Source organism: Drosophila subpulchrella, unplaced genomic scaffold (genome assembly GCF_014743375.2).
Source record: "Drosophila subpulchrella strain 33 F10 #4 breed RU33 unplaced genomic scaffold, RU_Dsub_v1.1 Primary Assembly Seq178, whole genome shotgun sequence".
Taxonomy (NCBI): domain Eukaryota; kingdom Metazoa; phylum Arthropoda; class Insecta; order Diptera; family Drosophilidae; genus Drosophila; species Drosophila subpulchrella.
Window position 1 is genome coordinate 1199 of NW_023665514.1, and position 6302 is coordinate 7500.

Consider the following 6302-nt stretch of genomic DNA (forward strand, 5'->3'; position numbering starts at 1 on the left):
TAAAAAGTTATTATACCTACCATAAGGCGATATCCATACGATTCATTTATATAAAAGATATATGTATAATTTTCTATACATAATTTTTTTTTATGAATATATGGGTTTCCTAAGCATATCCATATAATACATTTAGTTTTATATGGATTAGATTGGTCTTCTTTATTGTATTGCCAAACTCATATTGATAAAATAAGTTTTGAACAATAAGAGGATCAGCCGCCAACCAACCAACCACTGCTACCATTGGAGGAACATATACTTACTTTTTATATGTCCTCTTACTTGAATGGTCCTCTCTTTACTTGAAAATTTCATTACCATAGGAATCTATTTATACATGGAATATGATTTCCACTACTTTTTCGCGTCACTAATAATTAATATGACGATACAGACTTGCTACCATAACATAAGTCTTGAACAATAATAGGAGCAGCCGCCAACCAACCACCAACCAACCAACCACTGCTACCATTGATAGTAATTTTATATGTCCTCTTTAGTTGAATTTCAATACCATAGGAATATTTATACATGGAATATGTTTTGCCACTACTTTTTCGCGTCACTAATAATATGACGATACAGTCTTGCTACCATAACATAAGTTTTGAACAATAAGAGGAGCAGACACACCAACCAACCAACCGCGCTGCTACCATTATATATACTTATATTTATATAAGTCCTCTTTACTTGAATGGCCTCTTTACTTGAATTTCAATACCATAGGAATATTTATTTATACATGGAATATGTTTTGCCACTACTTTTTCGCGTCACTAATAATATGACGATATAGACTTGCTACCATAACATAAGTTTTGAACAATAAGAGGAGCAGACACCAACCAACCAACCGCTGCTACCATTGAATGAACCATATATACAAACTTTTATATATGTCCTCTTTACTTGAATTTTAATACCATAGGAATATTTATACATGGAATATGTTTGCCACTTTATCATCGCGTCACTAATAAGATGACGATACATTTTGTTTGTTCAATATTTACTTATATATTGATGTTTCCAATTTAGGTCTTTTATATTTCTTCTTCCCTACCTTACACACCACAAACAAAGTGGCGTGCGATGCTGCAAGCAAGCATAATGATTATGCCCGCTTGCAACATCTTTATTATCGAATCATCAAGCAAAGGATAAGCTTCAGTGGATCGCAGTATGGCAGCTGCTCAACCACTTACAACACCTTGCCTGTTACAAAAGTCGTTTACAATTGATTCTAGGCTTTGTCATTGTATTAAATAATGCTTTTATATGTAACTAGCGCGGCATCAGGTGATCAAAGATCCTCCCAATTTACTATGTTACAAATTACATTGGCATCACATCCATTGTCGTTTATAAAGTAAATTATAAACTTTAAATGGTTTAGAAGCCATACAATGCAAATTGCCCCTTATTTATCATTGCAGTCCAGCACGGATACGACCTTAGAGGCGTTCAGGCATAATCCAACGGACGTAGCGTCATACCACTGTTCGCTCGAACAAGTATTGTGCCATTGGTCCGTACCTGCGGTTCCTCTCGTACTACGCAGGAATGCTGTCGCAACAACGTTTTGTCATTAGTAGGGTAAAACTAACCTGTCTCACGACGGTCTAAACCCAGCTCACGTTCCCTTGCATGGGTGAACAATCCAACGCTTGGTGAATTTTGCTTCACAATGATAGGAAGAGCCGACATCGAAGGATCAAAAAGCGACGTCGCTATGAACGCTTGGCCGCCACAAGCCAGTTATCCCTATGGTAACTTTTCTGACACCTCTTGTTAAAAACTCTTTAAACCAAAAGGATCGATAGGCCGAGCTTTTGCTGTCCCTGTGTGTACTGAACACCGAGATCAAGTCAGCATTTGCCCTTTTGCTCTATGTGTGGTTTCTGTCCGCACTGAGCTGGCCTTGGGACACCTCCGTTATTATTTGAGAGATGTACCGCCCCAGTCAAACTCCCTACCTGGCAATGTCCTTGAATTGGATCATACCTGAGTAATTGGAGTTATACCAAATTTTCAAATCAAAAATACATAAATGCACCGTTTTATTAAAGAATTTGTTTGCGATTATATAACAAACTCGTGATACTTTGATCAAGAAGCTTGCATCAAAACCCAATACCATAAGATATAATAAATATATCCGTATAATGGCTAGGAAATGATACACGTTCCATTTAATCAAGTAAGTAAGGAAACAATAAGAGTAGTGGTATTTCATTGGCGATACCAAACCGAAGTCTAATATCTCCCACTTATTCTACACCTCTTATGTCTCCTTACACTGCCAGATTAGAGTCAAGCTCAAAAGGGTCTTCTTTCCCCGCTAATTATTCCAAGCCCGTTCCCTTGGCTGTGGTTTCGCTAGATAGTAGATAGGGACAGTAGGAATCTCGTTAATCCATTCATGCGCGTCACTAATTAGATGACGAGGCATTTGGCTACCTTAAGAGAGTCATAGTTACTCCCGCCGTTGACCCGCGCTTACTTGAATTTCTTCACTTTGACATTCAGAGCACTGGGCAGAAATCACATTGTGTCAACACCCGCTAGGGCCATCACAATGCTTTGTTTTAATTAGACAGTCGGATTCCCCAAGTCCGTGCCAGTTCTGAATTGATTGTTAATTGATAATCGTTATAATTAATAAGAACTAATTGGTTTAACCCAATTAGTATTCTTAAAAATTTTAGCAAGAAAGTTCCACAATTGGCTACGTAACTAAACTATCCGGGGAACAAGTGACCAACATAAATGCCAGACACTCTATTTACCCAGAACGAGCACATAAACCATGTTATTGTTTCCCAATCAAGCCCGACTATCTCAATCTTCAGAGCCAATCCTTATCCCGAAGTTACGGATCTAATTTGCCGACTTCCCTTACCTACATTATTCTATCGACTAGAGACTCTTCACCTTGGAGACCAGCTGCGGATATTGGTACGGCCTGTTGAGAAGTTTGCGTGTCCCCACCATAAATTTTCAAGGTCCGAGGAGAAAATATCGACACAACAGTATATGTCATGCTCTTCTAGCCCATCTACCATATCTCTCTGCGAAAGACTTCCATGGTAGTACGGCTATAAAACAGAAAAGAAAACTCTTCCGATATCTCTCGACGGCTTCTTTATGGTCGTTCCTGTTGCCAGGATGAGCACGAGGCCCATATTTAATAACAAACGGATACTCAACAGGTTACGGAATTGGAACCGTATTCCCTTTCGTTCAAAATTATTCAAGTATATTAATTAGCTTGATTTATATAATATAATTATATTTGTATGGCATTTGTGTTTTACTTGAAAATTTTCGGCTTTCGCCTTGAACTTAGGACCGACTAACTCGTGATCAACCACTGTTCACACGAAACCCTTCTCCACTTCAGTCCTCCAAGGTCTCATTCGATTATTTGCTACTACCACCAAGATCTGTACCAATGGCAGCTCCATGCAGGCTTACGCCAAACACTTCTACGCATACCATTGTACCTTCCTACTCACTAAAGTTTCAAAATTTATATCACAAGTAATATAAATCATCTACTTTAGCGGTAATGTATAGGTATACAACTTAAGCGCCATCCATTTTAAGGGCTAGTTGCTTCGGCAGGTGAGTTGTTACACACTCCTTAGCGGATTTCGACTTCCATGATCACCGTCCTGCTGTTTTAAGCAACCAACGCCTTTCATGGTATCTGCATGAGTTGTTAATTTGGGCACCGTAACATTACGTTTGGTTCATCCCACAGCGCCAGTTCTGCTTACCAAAAGTGGCCCACTGGGCACATTATATCATAACCTTGAACTTCATATCAAGAAAGTTAAGGTTCTTACCCATTTAAAGTTTGAGAATAGGTTAAGATCGTTTCGACCCTAAGGCCTCTAATCATTCGCTTTACCAGATAAGATTATTTTATATAACATTAAAATGCACCAGCTATCCTGAGGGAAACTTCGGAAGGAACCAGCTACTAGATGGTTCGATTGGTCTTTCGCCCCTATACTCAATTCTGACAATCGATTTGCACGTCAGAACTGTTTCGGTCTTCCATCAGGGTTTCCCCTGACTTCAACCTGATCAAGTATAGTTCACCATCTTTCGGGTCACAGCATATATGCTCAAGGTACGTTCCAGTTAGAGGCATAAATAATATAAATATCATTATACATAACTATATAGAACGCCCCGGGATTGTGTTAATTAGCTATAAATAGTTAAAAAACTAATCCCATTATTAGTCAAGTTAATTACGCTATTAGGTTTATATCCCAATAACTTGCACATATGTTAGACTCCTTGGTCCGTGTTTCAAGACGGGTCCCGAAGGTATCCTGAATCTTTCGCATTGTTAATCATACAAGTGCATATAATAAACACAAAAATCAATGATAATTATGCCATTATATAATTCCGAAAAATTAACGCACTGTATTCATATAAATCTATCAGCACTTTATCAAATTAATAACATTTATTCTGTGTTAAAATGCAAGCAAATTAATTTGAATAAACTATAAGTTATATTTTATGATAAATTTTGTATGCTAATAGATTACAATGTCCTTATATGGAAAAAATGCACACTATTATCATAATATTGTTTAAATATTACAATTTTAATGATGAATTTTCCATAACGGATATTCAGGTTCATCGGGCTTAACCTCTAAGCAGTTTCACGTACTGTTTAACTCTCTATTCAGAGTTCTTTTCAACTTTCCCTCACGGTACTTGTTTACTATCGGTCTCATGGTTATATTTAGTTTTAGATGGAGTTTACCACCCACTTAGTGCTGCACTATCAAGCAACACGACTCTTTGGAAACATCATCTAGTAATCATTAACGTTATACGGGCCTGGCACCCTCTATGGGTAAATGGCCTCATTTAAGAAGGACTTAAATCGTTAATTTCTCATACTAGAATATTGACGCTCCATACACTGCATCTCACATTTGCCATATAGACAAAGTGACTTAGTGCTGAACTGATTTCTTTTCGCTCGCCGCTACTAAGAAAATCCTGGTTAGTTTCTTTTCCTCCCCTAATTAATATGCTTAAATTCAGGGGGTAGTCCCATATGAGTTGAGGTTGTGTATAACTTTTTTTGCAATTAATTCTTTATATATAATGATAAAACATTTTATTAAATTCGTTATATATTTTATATATTTGTATGGCATTTGTTTGGTCTAACGAATCAACGAAGAATAATAATATTGTCAACGGCTTTCTATTTACTAATCTTTAATAAGAGACAATTCTAGATAAATTTTTTATGCTAGACATTTCTCAGTATTATTTGATTGAAAAAGAAAATATTTCTCTTCGTTTTTCACATTCAAATTATTTACTAATGTGAGATAATGTTTTTCATATATTTGTTAATATTATGAATAATATAATAATTAAATTATTATTATCCAATAATATACCATATGCTTATAAAATTTCATTATAAAATTTATATAAACAACTTAATTAGCATAGTCTTACAACCCTCAACCATATGTAGTCCAAGCAGCACTATAAAATTAATTAAAGTACATAACAGCATGGACTGCGATATGCGTTCAAAATGTCGATGTTCATGTGTCCTGCAGTTCACACGATGACGCACAGTTTGCTGCGTTCTTCATCGACCCATGAGCCGAGTGATCCACCGCTTAGAGTTTTATATATTGGTTTGGTAATTTTGTCATATATGTTTTTATTGAAAGAAATTAAAAATACACCATTTTACTGGCATATATCAATTCCTTCAATAAATTGATTTTTATACCTAAAACGAATGCTGCGAAATGTCTTAGTTTCATATAACCAATAATATATCAAGTATTTTTTAAATGGCATTTACGGTATTAATACTTTTTTTTAGCGATATATATTGAAATTTATATAAAACATTAACCTGTAATAATCAGGTACAACATTGTACATTTTAGGTTGTTGCATTATCCAATGTATGCGCATAACTGAGATGAACAATACATATCGCAACGCGTGTATATTATGGTCCATATACACACAGTGTTTTATTAATTAATTGCATTTAATATACAATATAATAATAATATTAAATAAATTTAATAATTTCGATTTGCTTGTTCGAATTTGTTATTTGTTTGCTTTTGCTTATTTATTTATCTCTTATTTAATGCAATAATATATTTATTATTACAATTATTATTTCGATTTGCTTGTTCGAAATTTTATATTTGATCTATAAAAGATCATATTTTTGGCAATTTATATTTTATTTGTATTACTATAAT

The 6302-nt window shown here is 35.2% G+C and overlaps 2 non-coding genes across 2 annotated transcripts; both read right to left on the reverse strand.

The window, feature by feature from the left end:
* Window positions 1-1150: 1150 nt before the first annotated feature.
* On the reverse strand, window positions 1151-5121 carry LOC119559131. The gene has a single exon (XR_005220688.1). It is a non-coding gene; the product is annotated as a large subunit ribosomal RNA (ribosomal RNA).
* A 401-nt stretch (window positions 5122-5522) lies between these two features.
* On the reverse strand, window positions 5523-5701 carry LOC119559127. The gene has a single exon (XR_005220684.1). It is a non-coding gene; the product is annotated as a 5.8S ribosomal RNA (ribosomal RNA).
* Between the last annotated feature and the right edge of the window lie 601 nt (window positions 5702-6302).